This window comes from Nymphaea colorata, chromosome 1 (genome assembly GCF_008831285.2).
Source record: "Nymphaea colorata isolate Beijing-Zhang1983 chromosome 1, ASM883128v2, whole genome shotgun sequence".
Classification (NCBI taxonomy): domain Eukaryota; kingdom Viridiplantae; phylum Streptophyta; class Magnoliopsida; order Nymphaeales; family Nymphaeaceae; genus Nymphaea; species Nymphaea colorata.
The window spans coordinates 9,434,613-9,460,108 of record NC_045138.2 but is presented as its reverse complement, the minus strand read 5'-3'; the positions used below and the strand labels follow the sequence as shown (position 1 = coordinate 9,460,108).

The following is a 25,496-nucleotide window of genomic DNA, read 5'->3' as shown; positions in this document are numbered from 1 at the left end:
TTTCTATTTGGATTTTGGATCAGATCTTCAATGCTCATATATATGATAATTGACTTGGTATCATAGTTGATTTGGATCCAATTTTAATACATCAAATTGATCTCAATCTAAGAATCTGGATTATGTATACATTCTTGATATGATGGTACCATGTTTGAGGTCCTTGCTAAGGATTCTTTTTGTTGATCCATTATTTGATCTAGTAGTTCATTGCAGTCATTGATGGATCAATTTCATAAACTTTTATGTAGGATCCTTGTTCATGTTATGATTTGATCTAAAATCTTTTTTGGACTTATATCTTAATACTATGTATTTGTCCAAAATTGGGTGTTCAATTTTAAATATTAATATTGAACATTTTACTTGACTTTGTTCAATCACTATTTTTTTATTTAAAAAAAAGAGGCATACTCATGCAAATATAGGCAAATAATATTTTGCCATGATACAATATGGCTGCATCCATCTATGTCTACTTTTTTTTTATGGCATATATGTGTTAGTCACCATGTCTGGATGTAAGATTTTGATATCTAATACCAAACCATCGGATGAAGTTAGATGTAAGAGGAGGAAGAGAGAAGTAGGCTACACGTCCAAGTAAGAAAGAGATGAAAGAGAGCAACAGCAAATGACGTCTGCCTCATGTTATCATTATATACTAATCATAATTTAGGATATAACATAAAATACACAAAATAATATTAAGATTTACAAGTATGCCACCTCCTATGATGTGTTGGCCATGTGGATCAAATGAGTCGGGTTTGGGTGACCCAATCCATATCATACAAACTTAACAGCTCTCCTCAAATTGTGCATGAGGTTTGATATATACTACTTGTTCCTCAATTCCCATAAATGGTGCCCTATAAGTCCCTTGATAAAAAGATCAGCCACTTGTTGAGACATGATTATGTGAGAACAATCTTCTCTTCTGCAACCTTTTGACGAATGAAGTGTTGATCAATCTCTATATGCTTAGTGTGATTATATAGAACATGATTGAAAGCAATCTTTATCGCACTTTAGTTGTTACAAAATATAAATGACTGAGCAATGGGAAGTGAGAGTTCCCCAAGTAGATGACATAACCATGAAGCTTTAGCTGTGCCTATAGCCATTGCCCTATATTCTACCTCAGTGCTAGATCTATCGACTGCACGTTGTTTCCTGCTACTCCAATAAATAAGATTGGAATCAAGGAAGAGACAATAACCAGAAATTGATCGTCTATCATCTGCATCACCTGCCCAATCTGCATCAGCATAGGTGGAAATGTTGTGGCCATGTAAAACAGATGATTGTCTTGTGTAGACAAGTCCATCGCCAAGAGTAGCCTTGAGGGAATGCAAAATGTGTTTGGTAGCATCCATACGTCCTTCTGTAGGTGCATGCATAAATTGGGATACTTGATTCACTGCATATACTCTGTCTGGAGTTTTAAAGTGAGGTATTTCAACATGCTAACTATACTCCAATAGAAACTAGGTTTTGAGTATGCATCACTCTCATCAGAGGCATTCAATTTTGTATTGCGAACACTAGGTGTAGTTATGGGCTTGCAATTTGTCATACTTGTTCTGTCCAAAATATCAAGAGTATATTTATGTTGCGTAAAAGTTAATGTGTTGCCGTTTCTACCAAGCTGCTCTATGCCCAAGAAATACCGTAATTCGCCAAGGTCTTTCATCTTGAATTCTCGTTTCAATACATCCTTTACATGGGATATATGAGATGAAGAATTCCCAATAAGAACTATATCATCTACATATATGAGCAGCCAAGTGGCAACTTCACCTGAATGATATATGAATAAGGAGTGATCAAGTGAACTTCTGCGAAAACCAACTTGCTGTATATAAAGGAAAAATCTATCAAACCATGAACGAGATACTTGCTTAAGTCCATACAACGATTTTTGTAACTTGCACACCTATTTAGCAGGATCATTTGTAGCATAACCAGGGTTTTGTTCCATGTATACCTCTTCCTTAAGAAAGCCATGAAGAAAAATATTTTTGACATCTAGCTTATACAAAGTCCATCCATATGAGACTGCAAGAGATATGATAACCCTAATCGTTTCCATATTAATGACTGGACTGAAAGTCTCATCATAATCTTCTCCGTACTGCTGAGTGAAACCTCTAGCGACAAGTCTAACCTTATGCCTATCAATGCATTCATTGGGATTATACTTGAGTTTGTAAATTCATTTTGAGCTCACTACATTCTTACCATGTGGACGAGGAACAATCTCCTAAGTTTGACATTCACTTAAGGCAGCCATTTCTTCATTCATGGCCTTGACCCAACATTTGCTTTTGCACATGTGCACATAACATTTTGGCTCTACCTTTTTGCTTAATTCAGTCATGAAAAGCTAAAATCCAAAGAGAAATTATCATAACTTACCCATCTATCAATGGGATGCCGCACACATTCTGATCTACGTGGACAAGTACTGTCAGTTTCTGGAGCTAATCGTCGAGTATGCACTACTCTTGAAAAATGATTGAAGTCATATTGTTGGACTGAGTAGATGAAGATGTGTCTTTCATCTGAGTGTCTGTGGCTGTCTCAAACTCATCAATAATCCTCTCACCATGTGTGTGGTGTGTGTCAGCTCCTTGGCTTAATATTTCAACATTCAGCCATGTATCATATACATCATTTCTTGCATTGGGTGTTGCTTGTGTCCCCTTTAAATCCTTCAACCTGAGCTCATAAAAAACATGTCATGAAATATGCACACGTCCAGTCTTTGGATTGTAGCAGCGATAACCTTTATAATTTTCTACATAACCCACAAATCTATACGACAGCTCAATCTTAGAACTTAATTATCATAAAAACATCAATATGAACATAACAAATGCATCCAAAAACACGCATTTCATCATAATTTGGTTGTTCTTGATGTAAAACAAAGAAATGAGATTTTCCCTCAAGTAGAGTTAATGGTAGACGATTAATGACATAAACAACAGTATGAAAAGCTTCAGTCCATAAATTCATGGGCACATCTGTGTTATGCATCATACTTAGTGCACTTTCAACTATATGTTTTGGAATGCATTCGGAATAGGATATTTTTATTCCTGCCATTGTTTCTACTAGGATAGGTTTTTCCATTTGTTTAACGTATTTTGGATCTACTAGAGATTTATCTAAAATAGTATTTGTGCATCTTGTGTCAATTAAGGCTTGAGTATCTACAATAGTGTTTGCTATTGTTATTTTTACATTGTACTAATATTGGTGGAAATTTTTTTAAGTTTCTTCTTTATGAAGAAAACTTATTAAGTACGTCGGTTTTACTTCTTTATGCATTAAAGCATAGGAAGAGGGAGTTTCTTTTATTTGTTTTTGTAAGTCTTGAATTTGTTCTTGAGTTTTCGTTATGAATTTTTCAATCTTTTCTTTATAGTTTTCCAGTCTGCTAATTCTTTTTTCTAAATCGCTTTCTTCTTTTTTTCTTTGTGTCTTGTATTTTCTTGAATAGGTAAATGAACATTTGGTTCTAAAACGGTTAAGCAAAGTCTATAGATTTCTTTGTGACATTAATAACATTTCCACATGCTTTCCATACTTGGGAATCTTGAACATATGAAACGTTGTTTATTTAGATTTCCTTCCTTGAACTTCCATCGTGGTAACAATCTCGTTCATTCATTGTCGAAAGTATAGAGTTCTAAGAATGCATCTAAAACATCTGTTTGGAAATTTAGGGTTTTATTTTTAGTAAATTTATTTATTAGTGGTAGGTACAGTTTCTCATATATACTTAAAGAAAAGGGAAAAATTCGTTCAAGTTTATACCATTTTTTCTTTGAATTTTTCCTTTTATGGAGACAGAAAAAGTCATCAAAACTTTCAGATGAGTAGCCACATGAAGGTTACTTGTTTAATATGTGTTTGTGTGTGTGCTATGTGTACAACATAAAAAAAAAGACACTGAATTTATCACATAAACTATTTATAAAATTGAATTCAACACAAAACTCTTAGGAAGAAGCTCAAAATTATGCATGTTGTTTAGTTATCTATAAGCTTAGTTCTTAGGAGTAGGTAATGAATGTTCATCTTCCTCAACAAGACATATGTCCCATATGTGATTTTCTTTTTTTTTTTTTTGAAATAATTTTATATTTTGCAGAGAAGAATGCCCACATATACCTTTATAAAATGATGAAGCTAGCTGTTGTCTTGCCTCAAATGCTAGTTTCGACTAACCCAACTACTGGACCTCTTCCTTCCTTTGTGCATGTCAGGGACTCAACCCCCCTATTTTACACATTCATTTTTCAACCCTTTGACTAATAAATTACTATATGTGTTTCCTAATTCAATTTATTGCTCCTCCATAGAGATATTTTTCTTTGCCATTGTCACAAATCCAATGTAAAAAAACAGGGTTGCAGCAAGAGCAAATAATTATTCATCAGTCATCACACACGTTAAAAAAAACTGGAAAAAAATTTGACAACAGTAAAAAAATGAACATAAAAGGGTGCGGCGGCAAACATGAAGCGTTCATTTGACTTAGATTAGAACTCATTTACATTATAATTTCCATGGTCACCTATGATGAATTAAGTTTTTCATCATTTAGTTGTCTTCTTCTAAACAAAAAAAACATAGCTTACCCAAGTTGCCTATCAGGCTGTTGAGTTGCCCTAATGAGTTTGGTGGAGCCAACAGATTTCAGGAAAAGACTGCCTCATTTCACAAGGAAGGCACACACAAGTTTTATTTTCAGTACCCTCATGATTTCACTCTTTCTTAGCATTGTATTGATTATTGAAACCTTTGTAATAAGTTTTCAAAAAGTGCTGATACTTGTAACTTTGTTTTGTTGTTCAATGTTCAAGCACTTTTGTGGTATGCTTAGTATGATCCTGAGATTTTGCTTCATCTGCAGAGTCCTAGTGGACTATTTCAAGGAGTTCTGTATAGTACTCAGAGTCTGCTTGGAAACACCATTTATGCAGCAATGTACAACACAGTTCAGCAGAGCTGCCTGAAAGGTAGTTTCGTGTTCTGTTATGAAGGTTTATGTTTAACCATTAAAGCTTTCACACTTGCTTTTCAAAATACTTTATTCTCTACACAGGGTGTTGTTGCGTTTGCATGTGATGGTTAGGGAGATGGAAAGGTGGCAAATGGATCATGGATCACATGGCAAGGGCATACTTGATCATATTTTGGAGGTTTGACTCTTTTCCCTTTGCTGTTAAAACTTTTTAAGTTAAACTAATTGACTAAAGATGCAAAACTGATGATTGTTAAGTTGCAACTTTGTTTACGTTGATAGTCACACGATTTATCTTGTAGGAATTATATATTCTGGACTTTTCTTTTTTTTATTTATTTTTTCTGATTCCCTGATTTTTTATGTATATTAACTTAAAAACTAACTTTCCAAATTTTTTACTTTACATTCTATGTCACATCAGTAAGCAAGAATGGCCAGATACCTGTGTTGTTACGTGGGTACACCGTAACAACCTGGGAAAGTGTGGACGGTGCCTGGGCAAGACCTTACTCAAACTCTAAAACTTTTAAAACGTTTAGACTTTAAAAGAGAGTCATTTTTCCCTGCATCTGTTCGTGTAAGTGAGCAAACATGTGCAGGAGAGAGAGGGGGCACATTTTCTTTTTGGAATGTAGCAGCAGGTTCTTTTTCAATCCATGCATAAGAAGGCCTCATAAAATGAAGCAATGACGTGCATATATAATAATGATATATATATATATATATATCTATATATATATATATATATATCTATTTCTTAGATGAATTTTCATGTGCATCTTTTTTTTTTTGGTGGTCTAAATTCAAAACTAGAATTCTCGAATTCTCAATTTACTAATAGTTGATCCTAGGTTTTCAATCCTGAAGTTTATGTTGATTTTAGATCCTGATTGTTGATTGTTGATATGCTATGAACACTGCAAACGTGCATGGCAAATTGAGGTTGCAAGTCATCAATTCAAAGCTGTGAGACTGATTTAAGGGATTGAAATAACAAGTTTATTTGAATACGGATGAGATTTAAGTCATTCCTTGGATCCCTTATACTTATGTCAATGGGTTCAACTTGTTGTTACGTCTATATTGATTGGTTTAGAAGATTGAAATCACAAGTTCATATGAATACAAATAGGATTTAGGTCATTCATTTGATCTATTATAGTTAATCCAATGAGTTGAACTTGTTAAATTTGATTTAAGAGATTGAGACCATAAGATCGTACAAATATGAATGAGATTTAAGTAATTCATTTCGTCCATTATAGTTAACACAATGAGTTGAACATATTGTTATATCTATATTGATTGATTTAATAGATTTAAATCACATGTTCACATGAATATGAATGAGATTTAAAACATTCATTTGATCCGATATAGTTAGTACCACATGTTTAACTTGTCATTATTTCTAGATTAAATGATTTATGGGATTAAAAGGACATGTTCATATGAATATGAATGGGACTTAAGTCATTTATTATATCCCTTATGTTTAATCCAATGCGTTTAACATATTGTTTTATCTATATTGAGTAATTGAAGAGATTGAAATCACAAGTTCGTATGAATATGATCGACTTGATCCATCACTAGTTAACTCAATGTTTTTAACTTCTTGTTATATCTATATTGAATGATTACGGGAATGAAATCACAAGTTCGTATGCACACCTTTATACTTATTCAAATGAGACCAACTTCTTGTTATATTTATATTGATGATTAAAGGATTTGAAATCATGAATACAAATGGGTTTTGTCATTCATTTGATCCATTATAGTAAATGTAACGAGCTTAACTTGTTTTTATATTTATATTAAATCACTTAAAGAATTCAAATCACAAGTTTGTATGAATACAAATGAGACTTAAGCCATTTGTTTGATCACTTATAGTTAATCGAAAGAGTTTAATTTGTTGTTAATATATATTGAATGATGTTAAAGATTGAAATCAAAAGCTCATATGAATACAAATGAGATTTAAGACATTCATTTGATCCCTTAGAGTTAATTCAATGTGTTCAACTAGTTATATCTATATCGAATAATTTAAGATATTGAAATAACAAGTTCATATTAATTCGAATGAGATTCCAAGACATTTTGTTTTCTTATAGTCAATCCAATGGTTTAACTTGTTATCTATATTTAAAGGTTTAAGGGATTAAAATCACAAGTTCGTACGACATTTAATACATTCATTTGATATTTATAATTAATCAAATGAGTATAACATGTTGTTACATTTATATTCAATGATTTAAGGGATTAAAACCACTAGTTTGTAATAACTCAAATGAGGTTTAAAACATTCATTCGATCCACTATTGTTAAGCCTGTTGATAGATTGTGTGTTTCGGGTCCGGATCCATACCCGACCCACCTTGTAGCCCGTTTTTGGGCTCTATAACCCTAATCCTTAAGTGTTAATGATAATCTTAAGAGAGAGAGAGTCTGGCTGCTAGTGGGCACCAACTCCTCCTCATTCGTGGTTTTTTCTCCCTCGTGTTGAGGGTTTTCCACGTTACATCGTAATCATTGTTTCTCTTCATCTTCTTCTTGTTCATATTTCTACAAAGCCAATTTGTTAAACTTGTCATTTCATTTATATTGATTGATTGAAGGGATTAAAATCACAATTTCGTATGAATATGAATGAAATTTCAGTCATTCATTTGATCTCCTATAGTTGATTCAATGTGTTTAACTTATTTTTATATCGATATTAAATGAATTAAAGGATTGAAATCACAAGTTCTATGAATTCGAATGAGATTTAAGCCATTAATTTGAACAATTATATAATTATAATTAATTAATCATATTTGTTTAACCAGTTTTTATAATCGTTCAAAAGTACATAATCATTTTGCTTAGTCATGTTCTATAATATATCAAGTTAAAAAAACATAAAAAAACATAAAAAAACAAAAATAGTGTGAAAGAAGAAAGAAACATAACATTTTAGGCCGAAGTAGTCCCCTAAGCACAGACAGCACAAGAAAAATATCACTTGAAGTGAAGTAAAACTATGGTCTACTACCAGCTAAGAATTACAAACACGGAGCTCATGCCATCCAAAAGGGCCTTCAAGTTAAAGGATGTCAAGAGTTCATCTGGCATGTCTCACATGGCATACCCTGGTATGAAAACTTCCCAACCCTGCCCTCCAAAGCACTGTCATATATAAGTCATGTCTAGAAACCATTGGAATTCAAACACATTGCATCATCATTGTTTGTTGTTTGTCAAGATAGAGATTGCAACTTTCAATCACCATTCTTGGGGTTTCTCAACAAGGTTTTTCTTGGGTACGAATTAGAAAGTTCGATTTTCTAATGAATTTAAAAATTTTAAAAATATCAAGCAAATCATGGAAAAAATATAAAAATTTGAGTTTCTACTAATTTTCCTATGAAACCATTGAAAAAATTCAAAAATATATAATGATAAAATGATCCCCCAAAATATTAAAATATATCTCAAAATATTTTCTTTTTTTGGGAAAAAATGAAAATATTGCAATAAGAAAGTGTCAAAAACATATAAATTTTTGTTCTAGCAATATTTTCACGAAATCAATATTTTTGTTTTCCACTTTGTTCTTATTTTCAGTTGCTAAAACTATATTCTTAAAAAATGGAGATATTTGTGACAACTGTTTTGACTAATCATAAAAATGGTAGCAAAGAAAAAAAACATCCCCCAAGACCATAACTGATCATGGTTCTTGGAATGTTCCATCCTCAAATGCTCAACATGCTTCCATGTATTTCGGGTGGATGAATAGAGTGGTTTAAGGGCGAAAAACTTGTCTGAGGACCTGATATCATCCCATTCCAACTTGAAGGTTTCATGTGTTACATGGAGTTATATCCATAAATATCATGATATTTTTTAGATTATCATGACATTAAAAAAAGAAATGAAAAAAAGAAAAAAGGGGGGAAAATATGCAATATTTTGGAAAAGCATTAAAAACCAATGTATAGCAATTTTATTTTTATCACCTACGAGTACCCATCTTTCAGAAGTAGCAATAGAGGGAAACCTTTCTTGTCCATCAAGTGCATTAACTGAACTACGATCCTCTTAAAAATTGGTCATTGCTTCCCAAGAAGTATTTTCAGATGGAGACAATCCTGAGCTTTTCCGCTTACGATATGGTTCCTTCAATGATAATCTAAAAATAGCTATCACCATGTCAACGCACATTTTCAGCTTTCACAAGTATGAAAAAATTGGCATAAAAAGGCTATGCTAACTAAAAGCTTCATCATATTTTGACAACATTGCTCAAAGGTCCTAATTTCTTCAGAAAAGTCTAGTATGGAAACTGATCATGGCCGCATTAGTTTCAACCTTAACAAAAGTCCCAGAATCTCCATGATGTTCTTCATAAAATTGTAGATTGTTCAAATTCCCTTTTTAATACATGAAGACAATGATTGATGTGTATGTGCAGTTTCAGCCCACATTCAAAGCTGTAAAAAAGTCACAAAGTACATGCTTGCATGCTAGAATCAGGCATTGGGAATCAGATATAGAATAGAACAACCTAAAAGGTTCAACTACCAAGCCAGGAGCTCAATCACCAACTCATTGAATCGAGACATAATTGCTGCTTGAATCCTGTAGGAATGAAGTCAATTATGGTATTCTCGTTTTTCATTAAAATGTTACGTAAAATAATAAGCCAGAAGTACTCCAGTCATTTTCTCGGATTTAATTTAAAATAAAAGGATCCAGCAGATAGAAATTGACAAACCATTAGTATAAGCAAATAAATTAATAATAGACCTTCTGAATAAGTTTCTTAGTCGGTGCTAACTCTGCAAGGCCCGATTTTGGTAAATGTCGAAAAAAGTCCTTATAGGCACTTAAGATACACTGAATATTTATGGATCCAGTGTTATCAATGTTCCTCTATTTAAGGGAATCTCTTAAATCATCTTATAAGCTACTGACACAAAAGGGATATTCAGCCTCATTAGGATAACCTGGATGACCTCTTTGACCAACCTCATTGTGTTGTTCCCCTTACTCTTGATGAGAGTAAACAAACATGCGCACACACGCACATGCACGTCATGGATTTTGATCTTACTACCACACTGACAGAGTCATTTTCAGAAAAGCTGAAGAAATCAGTTCTTGAAAGATCTGCAGTATTACAAGAGCAGAAAATGAAGAAAAAAATGAAGCTTGAAAAAACAAATCTTTGTTTTGGAATTATCATAACTTTTACATGATACACTAAGGAAGTGAATGCTTAGAGAATCAATAGTTTTCCAAACGGAAGAAAAGGCAATCAGAAACCCATGAGAATACGATGGCTTCTCAATCTTCTAGCTTCTCACAGAGAGAGACAGAGACAGAGAGAATAAAGAAATGATAGAATTTAGAGGAATGTATTATGTAAGGTCCTCTCCTAGAGAAAGAAGCATCCAACCTATGAAATGAAGGAAAATAAAGTGTCAATGCCCTAACTTGATGGCCTGACTGGCCTCATATAGGTGGATGGACAAATCAGGCAGCCATTTCGTTGTGGCCTAGACATAATCAAGATACTCACACAGACCCGAAACAAAGAGACTTAAAACGGTTTTCCCACACAAATAACTCGAAAGATGAAAGACAAGATAAACAATCAATGATTTTGTACCTCACTCCTAAGAGGATCACCGTGCGGCAGATGGCAAATGCACATGGTGAGAACATCCATCGCATCATTAAGCTCCCATCTATGAAGATATCTGCAATTGATATTTCAGAAATCAAGAAAAGTCCATTATGAAGAACTAATGATCCAGAAGGCCGAAACATTTATTCTCATGCATGCAAACGTTAATGCAAGATACCAAAAATGAAAATGGAGATGCCTCATTTATGTTACTTCTTTATGAAGGTTATACATGGAACATGACTTGGAACTGAATTTAAATATCTTATGTCACAATTACATAATTAGATATGATTACTGGAACTTATTTGCTCCATCATTGGTTATAGTCCTGAGCAAGTTAATCAAGGATTTGAGGATGAAGAGCTACAAGATTTTAGTTATGTGTGATAATTTCAAATAACAAAAAGCTTCCAATTTTTTTAATGTCAAATAAATCATATGAAATAAAAAGTAAAAGAATTGGGCATACCATTAACAAAAGAGACAGTGCTTAAAGCTTCGCTAAATGCTTACATGGACCTTCATGCTGGCACCTGAAGAGCCATTGATATTTATAATTAAATTATCAATAGTTTTCCTATTGAAGTAGTCAAAGAGTTCTCAACATGGCCTTGTCCTATGTCCTTTCCAAGCCACTGGAAATGAATCCCCCTTCTCTGCAAAACAGCATGCTTCGCAATCTTCAAGCACCCCTAAGGACTGTCCACTAGTCCTGTCTCAATGTGGCTAATACATCTCACATGTAAACCAATATTTCAAGCCATTATCACAAATATCGTTTTCGGATATTAAATGGCAAGGGGGTAGAGTTGCTTTTCTTGGGAAAATATAAGGAAATCTCAGGAAGTTTTAAAAAGTTAAAAAGGAAAATTGTTAAAAATAGCATGTAAAAAAAATCTGGTAATACGAAATGTCAAAAATGCAAAAAACAAAAAAAAAACAAAAAAAATGCAAAGAAAACGTGAAAATGTTTTTTTTGTGTTTTTCATTTTGACATTTAAAAAAAATGTTTTTTTGCCCTTTTTCAGGCTGACATGTTTTCAACGTTTTTTTTGTGTTTTTTGAATAAACACATTTTCTGTAACAATGATTCAAGCATAAAAATTGCATCTTTGGGAAATGGAGAGGATAAATTACTTGCATGACGAGGTTTATGCAGTAAAAGATACAGCAGTATCAGTTGTTTTTTTTTCTTTTAATGGAGCAAATTGATCAAGTACTAAAAAAATATTAAGTACTGAATGCCATGAATCAGCATCAATCACTGCACATACACAAATAGAAACAAGTCTAAATGCCTGGATTATGGTTTAGAACAAAAATTATGAGACTTGAAGCAAAGCTGGTAAAGTACAGAAGGTAATGCATACAATTATGAGACTTTAAGTGGTACCAACAACGAAACTATAGAGCTGAGTGGTGAATTACGGTTATGCAGTGATAGTGAACCAAATCCTAAGTCAAGCAGAGAATCTACACGACTTAAAACTATTAGCAAATATCCATTCTTAAAAATCAGTTCATTAGTCCAATGTGATCAGGTGCACCAGGACTTCATCTATTGTACAAAAAAGTGAAGCGTAAAAAGTTATTCATGGAGAAGAGAAATGTAACACAGGGGTAGCTGCTGCATACTTGACAGCAAGTCTGGCGGCCAGTTGCTTTTCTTTCAATCTCAAACAATATTGCCAACTATTGCTCCATACGCTATGTATACCATAACCATGTGGCAAGTCAGTGGGTAAATGATTTTCTTCACCTCTTTCAACTAGCAATTGTAGCAACCGATCAGAAGCCCCACCACATAAACAGCGATCAGATAAAGCAAGAGCATCTATATATTTTCCTTCACCTATTAATCTGTAAACAAATATATGTGGAAAATCATTAAAATGACAGTGGATTCTGAGGCCACGTACTGAACAGTATATGATGGACACTGACACTAGAATGGTTCTTATTCAACTCATTAACAGAAAGTGCACTTTCACCAGCATCATCTGAATAGCAGAATGTCTTAAGAGTTCAGATACTTCATCTGGTCCAGTATTAACTTCCATCATCTAAAATAAACATCCTATAATTCTAATCAGACAAAGGATGACGTGGGGGAAAACTTTGGAAGCAAAAGCAAGCTTTCCCATCTAATTGAAGGAACCAAACGTGAAACAATGAAGATGTCAATGTTACTAAATTATTGCTAAAACTGAGGAACAGATTTTTTCCAAAAAGTAACAGTAACAGCATAAGACATAACATAAGCCATTTCACTGAGATACACTAACGAGAATTACTTCATATGTTAGTACATCAACATATAAACAAATGGTAGAGAGCATTGTCACCAATACTGTAATGACCTAGTTGGTACTTGGTAGATCCAATCTGACCCCTAGTAATTTTTTTTCCACCCCGAACAAGGCTAGGAACCAAGACAACCAATCACTTAACAACCCTCTTTATAAGTCCCCTAAGATTTTTAACACTTTAGAGTTGTTACAATCCACCACCCCTTCTTTTCTTGAAGCACACGTGTCTGCTTGTGTGGGACTCTAGGTCCGAGTATTGAACTAGCTCTGATACCACTATAAGAAGCCGGCTTTTTGTGGGGCTCTACGTCTGAGTATTGAACCAGCTCTGATACCACTATAAGAAAACGGCTAGCAGTTCTCAATCCACCCCCTAACAATTTTGGTTTCAGCCCAAATAAGGCTAAGAACCAGGACAACCAATCACATAACAACCTCCTTTGTAAGTCCCTCAAGATTCTTTACAATATGAGAAATGACTAAACAAAAACTAACAAAGCAATCTCAAAATTTAGAGATACATAACAAGATCACAACAACCTGTATTTCTTAAAACAGAAACTATACCATCAAGAATCCAGCAGTAATAAGAATGCATTAAATTGTTTGAAAGATATTAGTTATATTTGTTTTGTTTTGGGATCTATGAAGTGATCAGGTTATAACAGAGACTTTGTGATTTTATTAGGGTAGACACATATACATGAGGGTATTCTATGTTCTAATTTGAATGAAACAATAGTTGGGACATGAGAAGGCCTGATATTTGAAAATTGTTTAATCAGAGGTATCGAGATGTACCATATATCCAAGATGCACCAAAATGTATCCAAATATAAAAAGAAATTTTTTGGTGGATGAAAAAAGAGATTGCTGAATTCATCTCACGATGTTTCATGTGCCTTAAGGGGTGTGGATTGTAACACTCAAAAATTTAATATTGTAACACCTTAGTCTCATATCCAATATTGTAAAGAATCTTTGGAAACTTATAAAGGGGGTTATTAAGTGACTTTGTCTTGATTCTACCTTTTCTGAGGTGGAACCGAAACTGTTAGAGGGCATGTTGGAATATGATAGTGGATTCTGAGGCCACGTACTGAACAGTATATGATGGACACTGACACTAGAATGGTTCTTATTCAACTCATTAACAGAAAGTGCACTTTCACCAGCATCATCTGAATAGCAGAATGTCTTAAGAGTTCAGATACTTCATCTGGTCCAGTATTAACTTCCATCATCTAAAATAAACATCCTATAATTCTAATCAGACAAAGGATGACGTGGGGGAAAACTTTGGAAGCAAAAGCAAGCTTTCCCATCTAATTGAAGGAACCAAACGTGAAACAATGAAGATGTCAATGTTACTAAATTATTGCTAAAACTGAGGAACAGATTTTTTCCAAAAAGCAACAGTAACAACATAAGACATAACATAAGCCATTTCACTGAGATACACTAACGAGAATTACTTCATATGTTAGTACATCAACATATAAACAAATGGTAGAGAGCATTGTCACCAATACTGTAATGACCTAGTTGGTACTTGGTAGATCCAATCTGACCCCTAGTAATTTTTTTTCCACCCCGAACAAGGCTAGGAACCAAGACAACCAATCACTTAACAACCCTCTTTATAAGTCCCCTAAGATTTTTAACACTTTAGAGTTGTTACAATCCACCACCCCTTCTTTTCTTGAAGCACACGTGTCTGCTTGTGTGGGACTCTAGGTCCGAGTATTGAACTAGCTCTGATACCACTATAAGAAGCCAGCTTTTTGTGGGGCTCTACGTCTGAGTATTGAACCAGCTCTGATACCACTATAAGAAAACGGCTAGCAGTTCTCAATCCACCCCCTAACAATTTTGGTTTCAGCCCAAATAAGGCTAAGAACCAGGACAACCAATCACATAACAACCTCCTTTGTAAGTCCCTCAAGATTCTTTACAATATGAGAAATGACTAAACAAAAACTAACAAAGCAATCTCAAAATTTAGAGATACATAACAAGATCACAACAACCTGTATTTCTTAAAACAGAAACTATACCATCAAGAATCCAGCAGTAATAAGAATGCATTAAATTGTTTGAAAGATATTAGTTATATTTGTTTTGTTTTGGGATCTATGAAGTGATCAGGTTATAACAGAGACTTTGTGATTTTATTAGGGTAGACACATATACATGAGGGTATTCTATGTTCTAATTTGAATGAAACAATAGTTGGGACATGAGAAGGCCTGATATTTGAAAATTGTTTAATCAGAGGTATCGAGATGTACCATATATCCAAGATGCACCAAAATGTATCCAAATATAAAAAGAAATTTTTTGGTGGATGAAAAAAGAGATTGCTGAATTCATCTCACGATGTTTCATGTGCCTTAAGGGGTGTGGATTGTAACACTCAAAAATTTAATATTGTAACACCTTAGTCTCATATCCAATATTGTAAAGAATCTTTGGAAACTTATAAAGGGGGTTATTAAGTGACTTTGTCTTGATTCTACCTTTTCTGAGGTGGAACCGAAACTGTTAGAGGGCATGTTGGAATATGATAGTGGATTCTGAGGCCACGTACTGAACAGTATATGATGGACACTGACACTAGAATGGTTCTTATTCAACTCATTAACAGAAAGTGCACTTTCACCAGCATCATCTGAATAGCAGAATGTCTTAAGAGTTCAGATACTTCATCTGGTCCAGTATTAACTTCCATCATCTAAAATAAACATCCTATAATTCTAATCAGACAAAGGATGACGTGGGGGAAAACTTTGGAAGCAAAAGCAAGCTTTCCCATCTAATTGAAGGAACCAAACGTGAAACAATGAAGATGTCAATGTTACTAAATTATTGCTAAAACTGAGGAACAGATTTTTTCCAAAAAGCAACAGTAACAGCATAAGACATAACATAAGCCATTTCACTGAGATACACTAACGAGAATTACTTCATATGTTAGTACATCAACATATAAACAAATGGTAGAGAGCATTGTCACCAATACTGTAATGACCTAGTTGGTACTTGGTAGATCCAATCTGACCCCTAGTAATTTTTTTTCCACCCCGAACAAGGCTAGGAACCAAGACAACCAATCACTTAACAACCCTCTTTATAAGTCCCCTAAGATTTTTAACACTTTAGAGTTGTTACAATCCACCACCCCTTCTTTTCTTGAAGCACACGTGTCTGCTTGTGTGGGACTCTAGGTCCGAGTATTGAACTAGCTCTGATACCACTATAAGAAGCCGGCTTTTTGTGGGGCTCTACGTCTGAGTATTGAACCAGCTCTGATACCACTATAAGAAAACGGCTAGCAGTTCTCAATCCACCCCCTAACAATTTTGGTTTCAGCCCAAATAAGGCTAAGAACCAGGACAACCAATCACATAACAACCTCCTTTGTAAGTCCCTCAAGATTCTTTACAATATGAGAAATGACTAAACAAAAACTAACAAAGCAATCTCAAAATTTAGAGATATATAACAAGATCACAACAACCTGTATTTCTTAAAACAGAAACTATACCATCAAGAATCCAGCAGTAATAAGAATGCATTAAATTGTCTGAAAGATATTAGTTATATTTGTTTTGTTTTGGGATCTATGAAGTGATCAGGTTATAACAGAGACTTTGTGATTTTATTAGGGTAGACACATATACATGAGGGTATTCTATGTTCTAATTTGAATGAAACAATAGTTGGGACATGAGAAGGCCTGATATTTGAAAATTGTTTAATCAGAGGTATCGAGATGTACCATATATCCAAGATGCACCAAAATGTATCCAAATATAAAAAGAAATTTTTTGGTGGATGAAAAAAGAGATTGCTGAATTCATCTCACGATGTTTCATGTGCCTTAAGGGGTGTGGATTGTAACACTCAAAAATTTAATATTGTAACACCTTAGTCTCATATCCAATATTGTAAAGAATCTTTGGAAACTTATAAAGGGGGTTATTAAGTGACTTTGTCTTGATTCTACCTTTTCTGAGGTGGAACCGAAACTGTTAGAGGGCATGTTGGAATATGATAGTGGATTCTGAGGCCACGTACTGAACAGTATATGATGGACACTGACACTAGAATGGTTCTTATTCAACTCATTAACAGAAAGTGCACTTTCACCAGCATCATCTGAATAGCAGAATGTCTTAAGAGTTCAGATACTTCATCTGGTCCAGTATTAACTTCCATCATCTAAAATAAACATCCTATAATTCTAATCAGACAAAGGATGACGTGGGGGAAAACTTTGGAAGCAAAAGCAAGCTTTCCCATCTAATTGAAGGAACCAAACGTGAAACAATGAAGATGTCAATGTTACTAAATTATTGCTAAAACTGAGGAACAGATTTTTTCCAAAAAGCAACAGTAACAGCATAAGACATAACATAAGCCATTTCACTGAGATACACTAACGAGAATTACTTCATATGTTAGTACATCAACATATAAACAAATGGTAGAGAGCATTGTCACCAATACTGTAATGACCTAGTTGGTACTTGGTAGATCCAATCTGACCCCTAGTAATTTTTTTTCCACCCCGAACAAGGCTAGGAACCAAGACAACCAATCACTTAACAACCCTCTTTATAAGTCCCCTAAGATTTTTAACACTTTAGAGTTGTTACAATCCACCACCCCTTCTTTTCTTGAAGCACACGTGTCTGCTTGTGTGGGACTCTAGGTCCGAGTATTGAACTAGCTCTGATACCACTATAAGAAGCCGGCTTTTTGTGGGGCTCTACGTCTGAGTATTGAACCAGCTCTGATACCACTATAAGAAAACGGCTAGCAGTTCTCAATCCACCCCCTAACAATTTTGGTTTCAGCCCAAATAAGGCTAAGAACCAGGACAACCAATCACATAACAACCTCCTTTGTAAGTCCCTCAAGATTCTTTACAATATGAGAAATGACTAAACAAAAACTAACAAAGCAATCTCAAAATTTAGAGATATATAACAAGATCACAACAACCTGTATTTCTTAAAACAGAAACTATACCATCAAGAATCCAGCAGTAATAAGAATGCATTAAATTGTTTGAAAGATATTAGTTATATTTGTTTTGTTTTGGGATCTATGAAGTGATCAGGTTATAACAGAGACTTTGTGATTTTATTAGGGTAGACACATATACATGAGGGTATTCTATGTTCTAATTTGAATGAAACAATAGTTGGGACATGAGAAGGCCTGATATTTGAAAATTGTTTAATCAGAGGTATCGAGATGTACCATATATCCAAGATGCACCAAAATGTATCCAAATATAAAAAGAAATTTTTTGGTGGATGAAAAAAGAGATTGCTGAATTCATCTCACGATGTTTCATGTGCCTTAAGGGGTGTGGATTGTAACACTCAAAAATTTAATATTGTAACACCTTAGTCTCATATCCAATATTGTAAAGAATCTTTGGAAACTTATAAAGGGGGTTATTAAGTGACTTTGTCTTGATTCTACCTTTTCTGAGGTGGAACCGAAACTGTTAGAGGGTATGTTGGAATATGCCAGCCAAGTGGTTATAGTGGTATCAAAGTCGGTTCAGCATTCAACCTAAGGTCGCATACACACGAAGACGTGTGCCTTAAAGGGGGAGGGTGGAGATTGTAACTCCCCAAAAGTTTAATTATAAATAATTGTTCGAGACTTATAAAGGGAATTGTTAAATGATTAGTTGTCCTGGTTCTTAGCCTTTTTCCGACTTGCTTGTGGGTGGGTTGGGATCCACTGGCCAGGTTCTTACAGATACAATTCTTGGGTCCCTAACAACGAGATTTTCTTTTAAAGTGTGCATTGGGAAGTTTGTTTTTCTTGGGAATTCAAACAATTAAAAATATAAAAAAATAACATATTTTAGATTTTTTTACTAATTTTCTTACAAAAAGATTGATCAACATTCAAATAATTATTAAATATTAAATAAACATAAAAAACACTCTTTTTGAAAAAAGGGAAAACAACAAAAAAAATGATACTTCTAGTTTTTCATTTTTCTTCAAATATCATAATTTTTTTCCTATTTTTCTTTTTTACCTTCTTTTTGTCCTGCTTTTGCTTTTTTTATTTTTTGAGTTGGGGTGGGGGGAGGGTGAAGAACCGTTGGATTTGTGACAATGGTAAAGAAAAATATCTCTACAGAGAAGCAATAAATCGAATTAGGAAACACATATAGTAATTTATTAGTCAAAGGGTTGAAAAATGAATGCGTAAAATAGGGGGGTTGAGACCCTAACATGCACACAGGAAGGAAGAGGTCCAACAGTTGGGTTAGTCGAAACTAGCATTTGAGGCTAGACAACAGCTAGCTTCATCATTTTATAAAGGTATATGTGGGCATTCTTCTCTGCAAAATATAAGATTATTTCAAAAAAAAAAAAAAAAATCACATATGGGACATATGTCTTGTTGAGGAAGATGAACATTCATTACCTACTCCTAAGAACTAAGCTTATAGATAACTAAACAACATGCATAATTTTGAGCTTCTTCCTAAGAGTTTTGTGTTGAATTCAATTTTATAAATAGTTTATGTGATAACCTTCATGTGGCTACTCATCTGAAAGTTTTGATGAGTTTTTTTGTCTCCATAAAAGGAAAAATTCAAAGAGAAAATGGTATAAACTTGAACGAATTTTTCGGTTTTCTTTAAGTATATATGAGAAACTGTACCTACCAAGCATGTAGACTCTAGTTTTAGCTTACCCTCTATCATATATCAACAACAGGCAAGAGATCATAATAATTAGATTTTGAGAAACAAATAATGTCCACCATAATAATCCAGTCATGCTAATCAGCCCAGCCTCCCAACATAAAAGATAGGAGAAAAGCAAGACAAATACTACTGCAGTGGAATAAAGTCAGCTGTTGCGTAGGTCCAAAACATTATAAAAGATAGACAATAAGGAGAAAAACCTTTCAACAGCTTCTTCATATGGTCCTTCGTTCTCCCAATCCAATGAAAGAAAACTGCCTTTTCCAGGTCCACATTTTCAAACTTTTGAGCACTTTGTTAGGATTCTGAAGAGCCATGATTTTGTGCATCAGGCTCTGAAAAAGATGTAGATACGTGACTTCTGACTACAACATGGCCTTTGTCTTCCTCTTCTGACTCAGTATCGTTGTCAGGCTCAAAAGAACGCTTAATAGCAAATCTGGACTCAGCTTTGGATTTTCCAACTTCAGCTATGCATCTTCAGGTGGCAGCGGATTCAGACTCTATGGAGATTTGATTGCATCTGAATCCATCCATTTAAAGTTGGGAACCTGCAATAAATTGAAAAAATGTACTTAAATGACAATAGCATAGACAAGAACAAGAATAGGCAAAAATAGTTGATATTAAACCTAAGACCCGTATGACTGATCAAGAGCGAACTCATAGAACAGTCTATCATTGTCAACAGACTGTGCTATTGAATCATTGGAGGACTTTGATTCTAAAGAAATACTGCCACTGGATAATATGCTACTTCCAAATACACAGGCCAGCACAACCCTCACTGGAGACAATGTTGCAAGATGCTTGACTACATTGAGCTGAAGAGGATATGCTGGAGTTACAGGTGATGTGGCCGATAAACCATGCATTGAAGCCTTGCCTTCTGCAGGAGCATTGGATCGGGATTTTCTGTCAAGGCTGGCCCTCCCAGAAGATGGCATCAGGGGAATACAAGCCCAACCATGACCAAATCTTGGAGGGTACACTGGTGGTACACATGCTGGTATCACTTGGTGAACCAAAACAGTGGACATGATATCAGCCACTTTTACGTCTGCATCAGCATTGCTTCTTTCAAATACCAAACGAGTTACAAGCTGCAGAAAACATATAAAAGATAAATTATCAAGAAAACTACATAATGAAGTACAACATTTTGGATTTCGTAGACAACAGATAAAAGATGTGCCTCTCATTATGCAACATAATGTCCAAGTAATTTCTCTACATATAATTACCATGTCAAAGTTGACCATTTACATGGTTACTAGCACACGGATTCACTTAGCCTCAGAACAGGAAAAAGAAAATTCTTCATACAACATCTATCACAAGATAATCACAGTAAATCCTCCACCATAAAAGAAAAAAAGAGAAGCTGGTATGCATCATTTCAGAAATTAGTTATGGAAAAAAAACAGCATATCTGGATTACATTAACAAGGTAAAGCAAGAACTCTAGCAGAACAAGAGAAAGAGAGAGGGAGAGAGACGTCAACATGTCAAAGTTATTATAGACTAACAGCAAGTAAGCAAGACTATTCAACGATCATCCTAAGGACAGAGAGGATATGCTTGGGGATTGGGTTGTAACCATCAGGTAGTTGGCTATCCAACCCACTTAGGCCTGGTCCAGGGTAAGAAATTAGGCAAGACCTGACAAGAGGCAGGTGCTGATTACAAACATGCTGAGTTGGTCTATTATCAACTTTTTTCAGGTACTCAAGTTCTGCACCATCCATACATATATGTGTGCCAACCACAAACTAAAGTACTACCCATCCTAAAGGATGAGAATAGGTGCAGGCATTGATGTATTTTTGTGTGCGTGTGTGTGTGTCTATATCTCATAAACTTATGCTGCCCATTATTTGATAAATAATCAAATAAGACAGACATGCTATGGTTATTTTTCTTCTTCTTTTTCTAAAACATATTTTTTGTGTTTTATAACTTGTTCATCTTTAGATATTTTGTTAAACAAAATTAAAACAAGAATAATATATGTTTTAGATTAGGTTTGGAACAATCAGAACATAGTAACTAACTAGGGATCAGCATTGGATCCAATAGAAATCAACCTAACCAAGCCCATTATCATCAGCACCATGTCCAGATTGACACTTACTCCTAAGTGGCGAATTCAAATGATCAACTGACATTGATATGATATTTGCATTCCGGCCTATGAGTGTCATCAAGATGCATTAGTCGATACAGATGTCTCAGCTTAGTAAACATAATAATTTTTCTATTTTAAAACAAAAAATCAATCGACCCAAATGCCTAACAAATTAACTGTTTAGTGCTAAGCAGAAGTACTGTTTTCCTTTGAAAATATAAAACCTAGTAGAGAGAAAGAGAGGAAGGGGTTGCATTGAGTGGCAAAATCCTGCATACAAAGACATGGTGAAACCAGAAAAAAAAACTTACACACACAAACATGACAGTGTAGGTCCGGTCTAAGCCTGTCCAGAACTGGCACTATTCTTGATCCTTAGGAAGTGAAGAATGGAGCCCCTCAGGAATATCAATTCCAAGTGAAATCTTGATTATAGGCCTTAACTATGGCCTCTAACTATCATATTTGATTCTTAAAGGTTTTGCTCAAATGCATTAACTTATTTCATCTAAAACAAGCTCACATATCACTTCCCAAAAAAGTAACCTGTCCTGCTTCCCACTTTCCAAACAAGATTTTGAAGTGGCTAACACCATTTTCCTTCTTGTGTTCATGTTCTGACAAATGCACCAAAAAACAAATCCCACTCTTGACAAATTCCACAAAGTACAAATGACCATAATGTCTAACATATCTATGGTAAATCTGATGCAGGAACAGAGAATAAAAAACAGATTTAGTTTCAATTTCAGAGTTTGATTGATTGTTACTTTGTTTTGATCCAGATCCAGGGGTCCATTTTAGGTTATATAAAGACGTTTAGAGCCTCATCTGTATGTAGTCTTGGAATCAATGAAACACTAATCTTTTTTGAGTTTCCTTATTTTGTTCTGTTTTTGCAGTTCTTTTGATTTTCCTAGTTAATTTAGACATTGACCGTGGGTAGAGGAGCAGTTCTCTTTCCACTGTGTCAATATCATACACAACCTAACATTAGGTAACTTTGTAGATTCTTTAAGTTCATCAGTCATAGGAATACAGGATCAGAAGAATACAGGATTGATCGTTTGTTAGAACCAATTCAAACTGAGTATTTGCATATTCACTTCGGATCTACTTTCTGAAACAGAGCCTTTTCCTTTTGTCCATATTTGTCCAGATTCTGTTTAGTTGAACAGGTTTAGCCATTTAGGTCAAGACCCAAACTATCTCTAGCATGCTTGCATGATATGTCAGGCTTGTCAGCACACTATAGGCAATCTAATTTTATTCCTTTGCTCTAGATAGGCAGCTTTAATAAAAGTCGCTGTTAATTGTGTGATAATATAAGTTAATAAGGATCGTGGATTTACACAGAGTCAGTTTATCTATCATGGGAATGTGTTTACATGTGAAAGCTTTTGCCTTGATGTGTGTAAGCTCCTGCAACTTACTAGAGCCACTATTTAGCATGTTTTTGTTCATAATAAAGCCTTTATAATTAACAAAAGAATACAGATAGATGATAAGTTCACAGGTGCTATGAACCATGGTCCAACAGTTTTCTTTAGAAGTAAAGAACTATCCATGTCAGCAAAACCTCAAACAGCTCATCCTTGCCTTACCATGCATTGTTTGATCATTTTGCCTTACAACATATTCTTTTATGAAGTATTACAAACAATAGCTTATCCGGTGTTGAAACAAGGAAACGTCATAAGCAGATACCATTCAAAGGGGAAAAGTCCAAACATGGCAAAGAGCACTGAAAGCATGAGAAAAGGAGCTCTAGGTCCACAGCACTAGATACTTACATCTTTAGGCCACTCGTACACAAGTGAGAAAAAGTTAAAATCACATAAATAGCTCTATCGTGCAAAGACTGTTATTCTATGCCTCATTCCAATCAATCCAAATAAAATAATAAAAAAAAGAAACAGAAAAAGACCCAGAAGACTGCTCACAATAAGCACGAGTGTTAGCATTCCAACTAAACAAATAGACTCGGGTGAAACACATCGATAAGCATTCAATTAAATCTGAAAGAAAAACTACCCAAAAATACTTAACTCAACTGCTCAAGAAATATATGAACCAAAGCACACAGAAAGATTACATGCCAAAAGGTTACAGGCCCAAAAGGTTACATTCCGCATTTTCTACAGACATGATCGAAAAAATATATGAACCAAAGCACACAGAAAGATTACAGGCCCAAAAGGTTGCTCAACTGCTCAAGAAATCCATCTGTTTACTACTTCAACAGACTCAAACATCCACAGAACGACACTCTCACATATCCATGGGATAACTGAACTACGAACGTCAATTCAAAAAGCTTTGTGAAAATCTGAAAATTCTATGATATCTGGAGGAAACACTAGTAAAAGAATCAATCCAATGTTTCGAACCATCAAACCAAGCATTAGTTAAGCAAACATTTAACCCAAGTTCACATAACTAACCATTGTCACATTTGACACCTATAACAACAAGGGTCGATGATAAAAGACAACCCAAACAAATGCAACCATACCCGTCTGTCGACACATGAAACTACACATCGATTTTACCTCACTAAACTAAATAAATGATTACTGGAAAAACGAAAAAGAAACAAGATCATTCCCAAGTAACAAATGAAATAGCCAATTAATCAAACACAGAACCCATAGATATTAAAAACCCAACCTCAAGGAAACCAGTTGAAAGTCCAATAAAGAATGTGCTGGATTCGACTTACTTTCGGAAGGTAGGAACATAACTGAACCAAGACGTCCGACCCAGACACTAAGATGTGGTGAAGGAATGCCGAGAGGACTGGCACAGTGAGCTTGCGGTGCAGCGTGATCGTGTGGTAGACGGCACGAACGATCCGGCGTACCTTCTTCGTGTACGCCCCCGTGTCGATCAGGGTCCCGATCTCTTTCAGATCTTTTCACCCAGGAAAACAAGAAACAGGGCTTCAAAACCAGATCGATACCCAAGAAAGAAGCAAAGAAATGGGGATTAGGGGATGATTACGCTGACGAACGGGAGAAGTGAACGAGTATTGATAGAGAGGCGGTCTCCATGTCCTGCGTCATCTGCTCCTGGTTTCGCCCTGCGAATGAGCTCAAAGAGAAGGGGAAAGAGAATGAGAGAGAGCTTGAAGAACAAGAAAATGACTAAATGCCCGGTCTCCCTTTTTCCTTTGTCTTTTGAAACGGCTCTAAGACACGGGCAATAATCGAATCGGGAAGTCGGCTTCCGAAATGATCATGTGGAAACCGGTTTGAGTCGAAGACTACCAGATCGTACATAATCAGATTTGGAATTAACAGTTCAAGATTCAAATAATCCGTGTTACATTTTTCTATGTGATGGTTCCACCATAAGTACTAACAGGATATGAAGCTGAGAAATTGATTGGGTTGGACATCAAATCCAAACTTTAGTTGTAGGCAGGTTTGCTTGGGCTTGTTTGATGGGAATCGATTAAGTTAGAATGACAATCCAAGCATCGTCTTGCTGGTGCGATCATGGATTCACGTCCACCTCAAACAAACATAGTGTATATGACAATGGATGAATATTTAAGGAATTGAAAT

The 25,496-nt window shown here is 34.8% G+C and overlaps 1 long non-coding RNA gene across 7 annotated transcripts; it reads right to left on the bottom strand.

Moving 5' to 3' along the window:
- Window positions 1-651: 651 nt before the first annotated feature.
- On the bottom strand, window positions 652-25,072 carry LOC116258022 (uncharacterized). 7 transcript variants are annotated; one of them, XR_004173583.2, is made up of 8 exons: window positions 24,931-25,072; window positions 24,650-24,840; window positions 20,432-20,902; window positions 20,000-20,350; window positions 12,372-12,596; window positions 10,716-10,806; window positions 2,422-2,724; window positions 653-1,803 (listed from the first exon to the last, which is right to left on the bottom strand). It is a non-coding gene; the product is annotated as an uncharacterized LOC116258022 (long non-coding RNA). The 7 variants fall into 7 exon arrangements; XR_004173584.2 differs by having other exon boundaries at window positions 656-1,387; XR_004173578.2 differs by having other exon boundaries at window positions 652-2,724.
- Window positions 25,073-25,496: the final 424 nt, after the last annotated feature.